The 12,134-nt window shown below is 47.8% G+C and overlaps 1 protein-coding gene across 1 annotated transcript in view; it reads right to left on the bottom strand.

Moving 5' to 3' along the window:
• The window catches only part of ttyh2l (tweety homolog 2, like), a 109,778-nt gene that overhangs the window by 86,237 nt on the left and 11,407 nt on the right, over window positions 1-12,134 (bottom strand). The window lies entirely within an intron of this gene.

Below are 12,134 nucleotides of genomic sequence, written 5' to 3'. Positions count from 1 at the left end.
CTTTGACATGGATAATGACTCCAGTACATCACTGGGGCCCAGCTCCCTGCCATCCAGGACCTCTATACCAGGCGGTGTCAGAGGACCTGTACCCCAGAATGGACAGGCTGCTCTGACATGGATAATGACTCTAGTACATCACTGGAGCCCAGCTCCCTGCCATCCAGTACCTCTATACCAGGCGGTGTCAGAGGACCTGTACCCCAGAATGGACAGGCTGCTCTGACATGGATAATGACTCCAGTACATCACTGGGGCCCAGCTCCCTGCCATCCAGGACCTCTATACCAGGCGGTGTCAGAGGACCTGTACCCCAGAATGGACAGGCTGCTCTGACATGGATAATGACTCCAGTACTTCACTGGGGCCCAGCTCCCTGCCATCCAGGACCTCTATACCAGGCGGTGTCAGAGGACCTGTACCCCAGAATGGACAGGCTGCTCTGACATGGATAATGACTCCAGTACATCACTGGGGCCCAGCTCCCTGCCATCCAGTACCTCTATACCAGGCGGTGTCAGAGGAAGGCCCTAAAAGTAGCTAAAGACGTTAGCCACCCAAGTCATAGACTGTTGTCACTGCTACCGCATGGCAAGCGGTACCGATGCACCATATAGACAGTGCATTCGGAAAGTATTCAGACCCCTTCCCTTTTTCCACATTTTGTTATATTACAGCCTTATTCTAAAATAGATTAAATACATTTTTCCCTTATCAATCTACACACAATACCCCATAATGCCATCACAACACCCCATAATGACATCACAATACCCCATTAAGAACAAAGCGAAACCCTTTTTATTTTTTTTTAATGGCACTTTTTTGGTACCCTTCCCCAGACCTGTGCCTCAACACAATCCTGTCTCAGAGCTCTACGGATAATTCCTTCGACCCCGTGGCTTGGTTTTTGCTCTGACATACACTGTCAACTGTGGGACCTCATAGAGACAGGTGTGTGCCTTTCCTAATCATCATGTCCAGTCAACTGAATTGACCATAGGTGGACTCCAATCAAGTTGTAAAAACAAAATAAGTGTTCTAATCACACCGGTTTGAGCGAACACTGCGGAGACCACTGTTGAATGATCACACCCGTGTGTTCGTACGTGTCAAAGGTTAAATCAACCCAAATCCCAAACACCACAGCCCCATGGGACTAGACACAGACAGAAACCTGTCTGGCACCATGCATTCTCAACGTTCCTTTAGGCTGTGCTGTAACAGGACACGTTTGCCTAGACATTACAATGCTACTACCTCCCAGTAGACCTGTACTCATGTCCCCCACTAATAATGATACTCGTCCATCACATCTGGTACCAGTGAGCTCATTCTGTTAGAGGTCACAGGTCAGACACACTGGGACAGGTTTTAGGGAGGTTCTGTGCCCCTGAGGATGTAAGTCATCAATCACTGTATTGGACAGAGCAGACCAGGATCTCTGTCATGGTGCACCAATCCCCATCCCACCCTGTATATACACTGACCTTCATATCCTTCAGTCATTCACTAGCTGCCAATGTTCTAGTCTGGTCACTAACTAACTGCACATGTTCTAGTCTGGTCACTAACTAACTGCACATGTTCTAGTCTGGTCACTAACTAACTGCACATGTTCTAGTCTGGTCACTAACTAACTGCCAATGTTCTAGAGTCTGGTCACTAACTAACTGCCAATGTTCTAGAGCCTGGTCACTAACTAACTGCCAATGTTCTAGAGTCTGGTCACTAACTAACTGCCAATGTTCTAGAGTCTGGTCACTAACTAACTGCCGATGTTCTAGAGTCTGGTCACTAACTAACTGCCAATGTTCTAGAGTCTGGTCACTAACTAACTGCCGATGTTCTGGAGTCTGGTCACTAACTAACTGCCAATGTTCTAGAGTCTGGTCACTAACTAACTGCCGATGTTCTAGAGCCTGGTCACTAACTAACTTACAATGTTCTAGAGTCTGGTCACTAACTAACTGCCAATGTTCTAGAGCCTGGTCACTAACTAATTGCCAATGTTCTAGAGTCTGGTCACTAACTAACTGTGATGTTCTGGAGTCTGGTCACTAACTAACGGCCAATGTTCTAGAGTCTGGTCACTAACTAACTGCCAATGTTCTAGAGTCTGGTCACTAACTAACTGCCGATGTTCTGGAGTCTGGCCCAGGAATACAGAGAGAGGGAGAGTAGCAGAGCAGAGACATTTGTGATTCAACACATTTAAATCATTGTTACTAGGTAGAACACTTCACTTCTGATGTAAATGCCTACATTTCTGGTTTAATACGTTCAATGAACCACTTGTGGAGTATGACCACCTGCTGCAATAAAAGCATGATATTATAGTCCACACCACAGAATGAATATAAGACATCTTTAAACAGATGCAGGCGGCCAGATGGACAGAGCAAGCATACTGTTATCACCCCCCACCAGAGAGCCAGAGGCAGGGAGGTGTTATGACGGAAACACATCCTGTAAGTGTGTGTGTGTGTGTGTGTGTGTGTGTGTGTGTGTGTGTGTGTGTGTGTGTGTGTGTGTGTGTGTGTGTGTGTGTGTGTGTGTGTGTGTGTGTGTGTGTGTTTATGTGTGTGTGTGAGAGAGAGTATGTACCACTGTGCACCGTGTCTCTGAAGCATCAATACCATGATTGATACCAGAGTCTGTATCTGTATCTCCACCGTCCATTACTCCAGAACCCTGAGACTAGGATGGTCCTGTATCTCCACCGTCCATTACTCCAGAACCCTGAGACTAGGATGGTCCTGTATCTCCACCGTCCATTACTCCAGAACCCTGAGACTAGGATGGTCCTGTATCTCCACCGTCCATTACTCCAGAACCCTGAGACTAGGATGGTTCTGTATCTCCACCGTCCATTACTCCAGAACCCTGAGACTAGGATGGTCCTGTATCTCTACTGTCCATTACTCCAGAACCCTGAGACTAGGATGGTCCTGTATCTCCACCGTCCATTACTCCAGAACCCTGAGACTAGGATGGTCCTGTATCTCTACTGTCCATTACTCCAGAACCCTGAGACTAGGATGGTCCTGTATCTACACCGTCCATTACTCCAGAACCCTGAGACTAGGATGGTTCTGTATCTCCACCGTCCATTACTCCAGAACCCTGAGACTAGGATGGTCCTGTATCTCTACTGTCCATTACTCCAGAACCCTGAGACTAGGATGGTCCTGTATCTCCACCGTCCATTACTCCAGAACCCTGAGACTAGGATGGTCCTGTATCTCCACCGTCCATTACTCCAGAACCCTGAGACTAGGATGGTTCTGTATCTCCACCGTCCATTACTCCAGAACCCTGAGACTAGGATGGTCCTGTATCTCCACCGTCCATTACTCCAGAACCCTGAGACTAGGATGGTCCTGTATCTCCACCGTCCATTACTCCAGAACCCCGAGACTAGGATGGTCCTGTATCTCCACCGTCCATTACTCCAGAACCCCGAGACTAGGATGGTCCTGTATCTCCACCGTCCATTACTCCAGAACCCCGAGACTAGGATGGTCCTGTATCTCCACTGTCCATTACTCCAGAACCCCGAGACTAGGATGGTCCTGTATCTCCACCGTCCATTACTCCAGAACCCTGAGACTAGGATGGTCCTGTATCTCTACTGTCCATTACTCCAGAACCCTGAGACTAGGATGGTTCTGTATCTCCACCGTCCATTACTCCAGAACCATGAGACTAGGATGGTCCTGTATCTCCACCGTCCATTACTCCAGAACCCTGAGACTAGGATGGTCCTGTATCTCTACTGTCCATTACTCCAGAACCCTGAGACTAGGATGGTCCTGTATCTCCACCGTCCATTACTCCAGAACCCTGAGACTAGGATGGTTCTGTATCTCCACCGTCCATTACTCCAGAACCCTGAGACTAGGATGGTCCTGTATCTCCACCGTCCATTACTCCAGAACCCTGAGACTAGGATGGTTCTGTATCTCCCCCGTCCATTACTCCAGAACCCTGAGACTAGGATGGTTCTGTATCTCCCCCGTCCATTACTCCAGAACCCTGAGACTAGGATGGTCCTGTATCTCCACCGTCCATTACTCCAGAACCCCGAGACTAGGATGGTTCTGTATCTCCACCGTCCATTACTCCAGAACCCTGAGACTAGGATGGTTCTGTATCTCCACCGTCCATTACTCCAGAACCCTGAGACTAGGATGGTCCTGTATCTCTACTGTCCATTACTCCAGAACCCTGAGACTAGGATGGTCCTGTATCTCTACTGTCCATTACTCCAGAACCCTGAGACTAGGATGGTCCTGTATCTCCACCGTCCATTACTCCAGAACCCTGAGACTAGGATGGTTCTGTATCTCCACCGTCCATTACTCCAGAACCCTGAGACTAGGATGGTCCTGTATCTCCACCGTCCATTACTCCAGAACCCTGAGACTAGGATGGTCCTGTATCTCCACCGTCCATTACTCCAGAACCCTGAGACTAGGATGGTCCTGTATCTCCACTGTCCATTACTCCAGAACCCTGAGACTAGGATGGTTCTGTATCTCCACCGTCCATTACTCCAGAACCCTGAGACTAGGATGGTCCTGTATCTCCACCGTCCATTACTCCAGAACCCTGAGACTAGGATGGTCCTGTATCTCCACTGTCCATTACTCCAGAACCCTGAGACTAGGATGGTCCTGTATCTCCACTGTCCATTACTCCAGAACCCCGAGACTAGGATGGTTCTGTATCTCCACCGTCCATTACTCCAGAACCCTGAGACTAGGATGGTCCTGTATCTCTACTGTCCATTACTCCAGAACCCTGAGACTAGGATGGTTCTGTATCTCCACCGTCCATTACTCCAGAACCCTGAGACTAGGATGGTTCTGTATCTCCACCGTCCATTACTCCAGAACCCTGAGACTAGGATGGTCCTGTATCTCTACCGTCCATTACTCCAGAACCCTGAGACTAGGATGGTCCTGTATCTCCACCGTCCATTACTCCAGAACCCTGAGACTAGGATGGTCCTGTATCTCCACCGTCCATTACTCCAGAACCATGAGACTAGGATGGTTCTGTATCTCCACCGTCCATTACTCCAGAACCCTGAGACTAGGATGGTCCTGTATCTCCACCGTCCATTACTCCAGAACCCTGAGACTAGGATGGTCCTGTATCTCCACCGTCCATTACTCCAGAACCCTGAGACTAGGATGGTTCTGTATCTCCACTGTCCATTACTCCAGAACCCTGAGACTAGGATGGTTCTGTATCTCCACTGTCCATTACTCCAGAACCCTGAGACTAGGATGGTCCTGTATCTCCACCGTCCATTACTCCAGAACCCTGAGACTAGGATGGTCCTGTATCTCTACTGTCCATTACTCCAGAACCCTGAGACTAGGATGGTTCTGTATCTCCACCGTCCATTACTCCAGAACCCTGAGACTAGGATGGTCCTGTATCTCTACTGTCCATTACTCCAGAACCCTGAGACTAGGATGGTCCTGTATCTCCACCGTCCATTACTCCAGAACCCCGAGACTAGGATGGTCCTGTATCTCCACCGTCCATTACTCCAGAACCCTGAGACTAGGATGGTCCTGTATCTCCACCGTCCATTACTCCAGAACCCCGAGACTAGGATGGTCCTGTATCTCCACCGTCCATTACTCCAGAACCCTGAGACTAGGATGGTTCTGTATCTCCACCGTCCATTACTCCAGAACCCTGAGACTAGGATGGTCCTGTATCTCTACTGTCCATTACTCCAGAACCCTGAGACTAGGATGGTCCTGTATCTCCACCGTCCATTACTCCAGAACCCTGAGACTAGGATGGTCCTGTATCTCCCCCGTCCATTACTCCAGAACCCTGAGACTAGGATGGTCCTGTATCTCTACTGTCCATTACTCCAGAACCCTGAGACTAGGATGGTCCTGTATCTCCACCGTCCATTACTCCAGAACCCTGAGACTAGGATGGTCCTGTATCTCCACCGTCCATTACTCCAGAACCATGAGACTAGGATGGTTCTGTATCTCCACCGTCCATTACTCCAGAACCCTGAGACTAGGATGGTTCTGTATCTCCAACTGTCCATTACTCCAGAACCCCGAGACTAGGATGGTCCTGTATCTCCACCGTCCATTACTCCAGAACCCTGAGACTAGGATGGTTCTGTATCTCCACCGTCCATTACTCCAGAACCCTGAGACTAGGATGGTTCTGTATCTCCACCGTCCATTACTCCAGAACCCTGAGACTAGGATGGTTCTGTATCTCCAACTGTCCATTACTCCAGAACCCCGAGACTAGGATGGTCCTGTATCTCCACCGTCCATTACTCCAGAACCCCGAGACTAGGATGGTCCTGTATCTCCACCGTCCATTACTCCAGAACCCTGAGACTAGGATGGTCCTGTATCTCCACCGTCCATTACTCCAGCATACCCTAGCATTATCACACCTGATTCCAGTAGTCAAAGGTTTGATGATGAGTTAGTGGAATCAGGTGTGTAAAAAGTGCCCCCTCTGTGTCCCCAGGACAAGGGTTAAATAACACTGAGCTGTAGAGTTACAGTGCGGCTACACACATGACTTCAGAGTGGTTGTTTTCTTCCAGCTGTACTTGATCAGGATTGCCTCGTTGGCACAATGTAACCAAAGGAATAGTCCCAAAAGTTCAAACCCAGCACATGCAGGCTTTATGAAATACAATTTGTACCCTGATAGCATTACTGTGCTCCACTACACACACTGCTAGACCACGTGCTCCAGCGCTCTCTCTCTCCGTCTCTTTCCATCACTCTCTCTCTCCGTCTCGCTCTGCTCTCTCTCTGTCTCTCTCCGTCTCTTTCCATCACTCTCTCTCTCCATCTCGCTCTGCTCTCTCTCTGTCTCTCTCCGTCTCTTTCCATCACTCTCTCTCTCTCCGTCTCGCTCTGCTCTCGCTCTGCTCTCGCTCTGCTCTCGCTATGCTCTGCTCTCTCTTTGTCTCTTTCCGTCTCTCTCTCTCTCTCTCTCTCTCTCTCTCTCTCTCTCTCTCTCTCTCTCTCTCTCTCTCTCTCTCTCTCTCTCTCTCTCTCTCTCTCTCTCTCTCTCTCTCTCTCTCTCTCTCTCTCTCTCTCTCTCTCTCTCTCTCTCTCTCTCTCTCTCTCAGATCTGCATACAAAAGCTGCACTAAGATCTCTACTGAAGGAAGACACCTCAGCATACTTAGATCCATAAATGACAGTAATTTATTTGCCAAGCGTTCGGTCACACCTTCGTCAGAGAGAGCAAGTCACTTATCTAACTGCACCTTAGCTACTTCGTTGTGTTGGGTGCAGATTTCTGTATTTCCTGCATGAGGATCTCTGTTTGCATCTCAAATGCCAATCCATTTCCTATATAGTGTACACAGGGCTAGGGTGTCATTGGCCATAGGGCTCTGGTCTAAAAGTAGTTTACTATTTCAAGGCTATAACCTACAACGAAATACATTATGAAGCATTTGCGAGTGGGACACAATAGGCTGGTAGGGGACATAAAGCTCTCAGCATTTAAATAACTTTTAAATTTAAATTTAGAAGTATTAAATCATTATAGTCTATAAGTTGTGACTTATTTAGAATTAAATACAAATTAAAAGAAAAAAGCCTTATTAGGCCCAGTCTACAGTGCCTTTGAATTCATTTTGAGAAACATGAGTTGGGCCAGTCTGTGGCTTCATGCTCATGCAATGGTTTCTGGAGAGCCGGCCAGCAGCGGAGAATATCCTCCCTACACTGGCAGGGCCAATGGGGATGCTCAACACCCCAGGCTGGGCAGAGATTGTTTATTTATTTTTTCCATACAGTAGGTAGGCCTAAAGGTTTTTAGGCTAAATAACCCAATCAAAATGGAAAGCTCCTTGAAAATGGAAATATGCCAGGCCTATTGAGCCACAATCAATTACGACCTATTGTATAAATAATAAACAAAAACGAATTAAACTTTTAAGAGATCTGTTTTTTTGTAAATAAATACTTTGCTACAATGACACAGTTATCTACCCACCTCATTCCTTTCTTTTAGCATGTGCACGTAGTAAGTATCCCATCATGCTTTTGGGATACGTGTCTTTTCAGATTCCACAATGAATCTTTAGTTGTGGACACTTGTCACGTTGGCAGGAAGGATCGGGAGACAGCCACAGGAAGGATCGGGAGACAGCCACAGGAAGGATCGGGAGACAGCCACAGGAAGGATCGGGAGACAGCCACAGGAAGGATCGGGAGACAGCCACAGGAAGGATCGGGAGACAGCCACAGGAAGGATCGGGAGACAGCCACAGGAAGGATCGGGAGACAGCCACAGGAAGGATCGGGAGACAGCCACAGGAAGGATCGGGAGACCGCCACAGGAAGGATCGGGAGACCGCCACAGGAAGGATCGGGAGACCGCCACAGGAAGGATCGGGAGACAGCCACAGGAAGGATCGGGAGACAGCCACAGGAAGGATCGGGAGACAGCCACAGGAAGGATCGGGAGACAGCCACAGGAAGGATCGGGAGACAGCCACAGGAAGGATCGGGAGACCTCCACAGGAAGGATCGGGAGACAGCCACAGGAAGGATCGGGAGACAGCCACAGGAAGGATCGGGAGACAGCCACAGGAAGGATCGGGAGACAGCCACAGGAAGGATCGGGAGACAGCCACAGGAAGGATCGGGAGACAGCCACCACCGGAAGGATCGGGAGACAGCCACAGGAATGCGTAGTAGTTTTTTAAATTAAGCCTAAATTACGGCGTGCCGTGTAAAGGCACGGGGACGAAGACCAAACAAACACGTCACAAAACACAGGGTAGAAACCCAAAACAAAAGAGCGAGGAGTACCTCGAATAAATAACACACGCGCACAACGATTAACACACGGGACGAGACCCGTAATCATCTGCACAATCCACAAGGGCACGAAAGCCAAAACACACAGCACAGGTACTCACACGCACCAACGGACATAGTAACAATAATCTACCGCCCAATGGAAACCAGAGGGCACATATATAGAAATACAATCAGTGGGGATAGGGGACAGGTGTGTGTAATGAAGGTTCTGGAGGGATCCGTGACAACACCTCACTCTCTTGGTCCTCATCTTTGTAAGTCACCATGATTTAGCACCTTTGTGTTTTATCAGTTTCTTTATGAAACTATTAGGTGAACTCCATAAACGTAGCTAAAGCAAGAGGCTATAGCAGCACACAGATGCATGCTGGGCTGAGCATGCCCTGAGATTGTGAACTGAGCGGTACTGGAGCGGGTGAGAAGAGCTCTGCACTCCAGTCAAACTGGGCACGCTCCACTCCTCGCTCCTGCTCCACTCCGCTCCACTCCTCGCTCCAGCTCCACTCCACTCCGCTCCACTCCTCGCTCCAGCTCCACGTTCCAGCTACAGGCTCCAGCTCCGCCCTCACTCCAGCTCCACTCCGCTCCACTCCACGTTCCAGCTACAGGCTCCACTCCGCTCCTCGCTCCAGCTCCACTCCGCTCCACTCCTCGCTCCAGCTCCACTCCGCTCCTCGCTCCAGCTCCACTCCGCTCCTCGCTCCAGCTCCACTCCGCTCCTCGCTCCACTCCTCGCTCCAGCTCCACTCCGCTCACATACTCTGACTCAATGATACAACAGGCACTACCTCCACCCATACCATCTAACATGTTAGGCCTGGTTGAATGATCTGAAAGGAATTTTATAATATCTGTACATTACAATTCTACCTGTGATTACAAAAGTACAATGATTAATGCTTTGCTTCAGCTTGAGATTAAGAATCAGTGGTAGACTTTGCAAGTGCATGAAGAGGTGAACTGTAGAAAAGTCATATACCTGCTTGTTGAAACAATACTTTCAGTTCCTGTTGATACTATGTTCCAGTCTTACTTCTGCTAGCACATGATAGCAATAGGAGGAAGAAGGATTGGGAAACTAACTGCAAATAACAATAAACTGAACTCTGCCTAGCAGAAACATCTTTGTATTAGCAACTATTCATTATTAGTTTATATTGTATTAAAGTTAAGGGATGTCACCCTGGGCGGGGTGAACCATAGTAGGGGATAAAAAGAGAAAACACCATCTTGAGAACTGAGTGTCTTGTTTGTAAATTGCTGTAAGTGTAAACTCCGGGTTGCAAACCTTATTAAACAAACTAACCTCTGATCAAAGAAGTTTCCTGTGGTCACTTGTATAAACATAGGGCTGAATTCCCTTACAGATCCAACTGTCTCTACCTCCACCCACACCATCTAACATGTTAGGCCTGGTTGAATGATCCAACTGTCACTATCTCCACCCATACCATCTAACATGTTAGGCCTGGTTGAGTGATCCAACACTACCTCCACCCATACCATCTAACATGTTAGGCCTGGTTGAATGATCCAACACTACCTCCACCCATACCATCTAACATGTTAGGCCTGGTTGAATGATCCAACTGTCACTATCTCCACCCATACCATCTAACATGTTAGGCCTGGTTGAGTGATCCAACACTACCTCCACCCATACCATCTAACATGTTAGGCCTGGTTGAATGATCACACACTACCTCCACCCATACCATCTAACATGTTAGGCCTGGTTGAATGATCCAACACTACCTCCACCCATACCATCTAACATGTTAGGCCTGGTTGAATGATCACCCTCTACCTCCACCCATACCATCTAACATGTTAGGCCTGGTTGAATGATCACACACTACCTCCACCCATACCATCTAACATGTTAGGCCTGGTTGAATGATACAACACTACCTCCACCCATACCATCTAACATGTTAGGCCTGGTTAAATGATCACCCTCTACCTCCACCCATACCATCTAACATGTTAGGCCTGGTTGAGTGATCCAACAGTCCAAGTTAATCAGAATGATATATTCCAAGTAGAGAAGGTAATAGAATGATAACAGGTAATATAATGGAATAACATATGATATAACATGAAACTGTTCGGTGACATCATCTAATCATAAAAACCCTGTGACTCATAAAACAAAGGACAGAGAAATAAAAAGACAGGTTATTGGATTAAAGTCTTCGGGTTATAATAAAACCATTAGACAACAGAAAAACACCAGGCTATCCGTGGGCACTAGTCCTGGGGGCTGCAACGGGCATTGCACACTTTTGTTCCAGACCAGCACTAAACCCTACTAGCTATAGCGAATCAAGGACACCGTTTCCCTCCAAGTCAACGTTCAAACATCTTTCAATAGAAGTCTCCTGTCCAACAACTCAGCCACCAGATGAGAGGAGCTACAGCAGACAAACGACTGTTATTGAGAGCTTGTTGATTTATGGAAGACCACATCTGAAAATAACCTTGTACAGGAAACCAAACCACATTCCCAAATCACATGAACAAGAACAGGACCTCATGTAAGAGCAGAACAGAGCGTCCAGTCACACAGGCCCTTGTGGACAAGGTAAGTAGCTGAGAGGTGAAGGACGGAGGTCATTAAGGTGTTAGTGTCACTAGGGTTTTCCCCTATTACAGCAACCACATGGACAATTACAGAAACCAAATCAAATTCTATTGGTCACATGCGCCGAATAAAACAGGTGTAGAATTCACAGTGAAATGCTTACTTAAATAAACACCATAAAACACATTCCCAAAGTTACATGACAAGGTTCCAGGTTGGCTTGGCTGTAGAAAAGGTTCCAGGTTGGCTTGGCTGTAGAAAAGGTTCCAGGTTGGCTTGGCTGTAGAAAAGGTTCCAGGTTGGCTTGGCTGTAGAAAAGGTTCCAGGTTGGCTTGGCTGTAGAAAAGGTTCCAGGTTGGCTTGGCTGTAGAAAAGGTTCCAGGTTGGCTTGGCTGTAGAAAAGGTTCCAGGTTGGCTTGGCTGTAGAAAAGGTTCCAGGTTGGCTTGGCTGTAGAAAAGGTTCCAGGTTGGCTTGGCTGTAGAAAAGGGAAACTGATATTCGCCCAAAAGTCCAGGCACAAATCTTATAGTTGTATTTAATTTCCGACAGGAGTAGTTCACTGAAAGCTGTGAGCCTGTTTAGTTATATCACAACAACAGTAGAGGTTTTACTAGACTAGCTGTACTGAGGAAAGGTGAAAGCCACCCAGAACCCGGACAGAAAAGGTTTAACACAGCACTTGTTGGTT

This window comes from Salvelinus namaycush, chromosome 3 (assembly GCF_016432855.1).
Source record: "Salvelinus namaycush isolate Seneca chromosome 3, SaNama_1.0, whole genome shotgun sequence".
NCBI lineage: Eukaryota > Metazoa > Chordata > Actinopteri > Salmoniformes > Salmonidae > Salvelinus > Salvelinus namaycush.
This window is presented reverse-complemented; position numbering and strand designations above follow the sequence as displayed.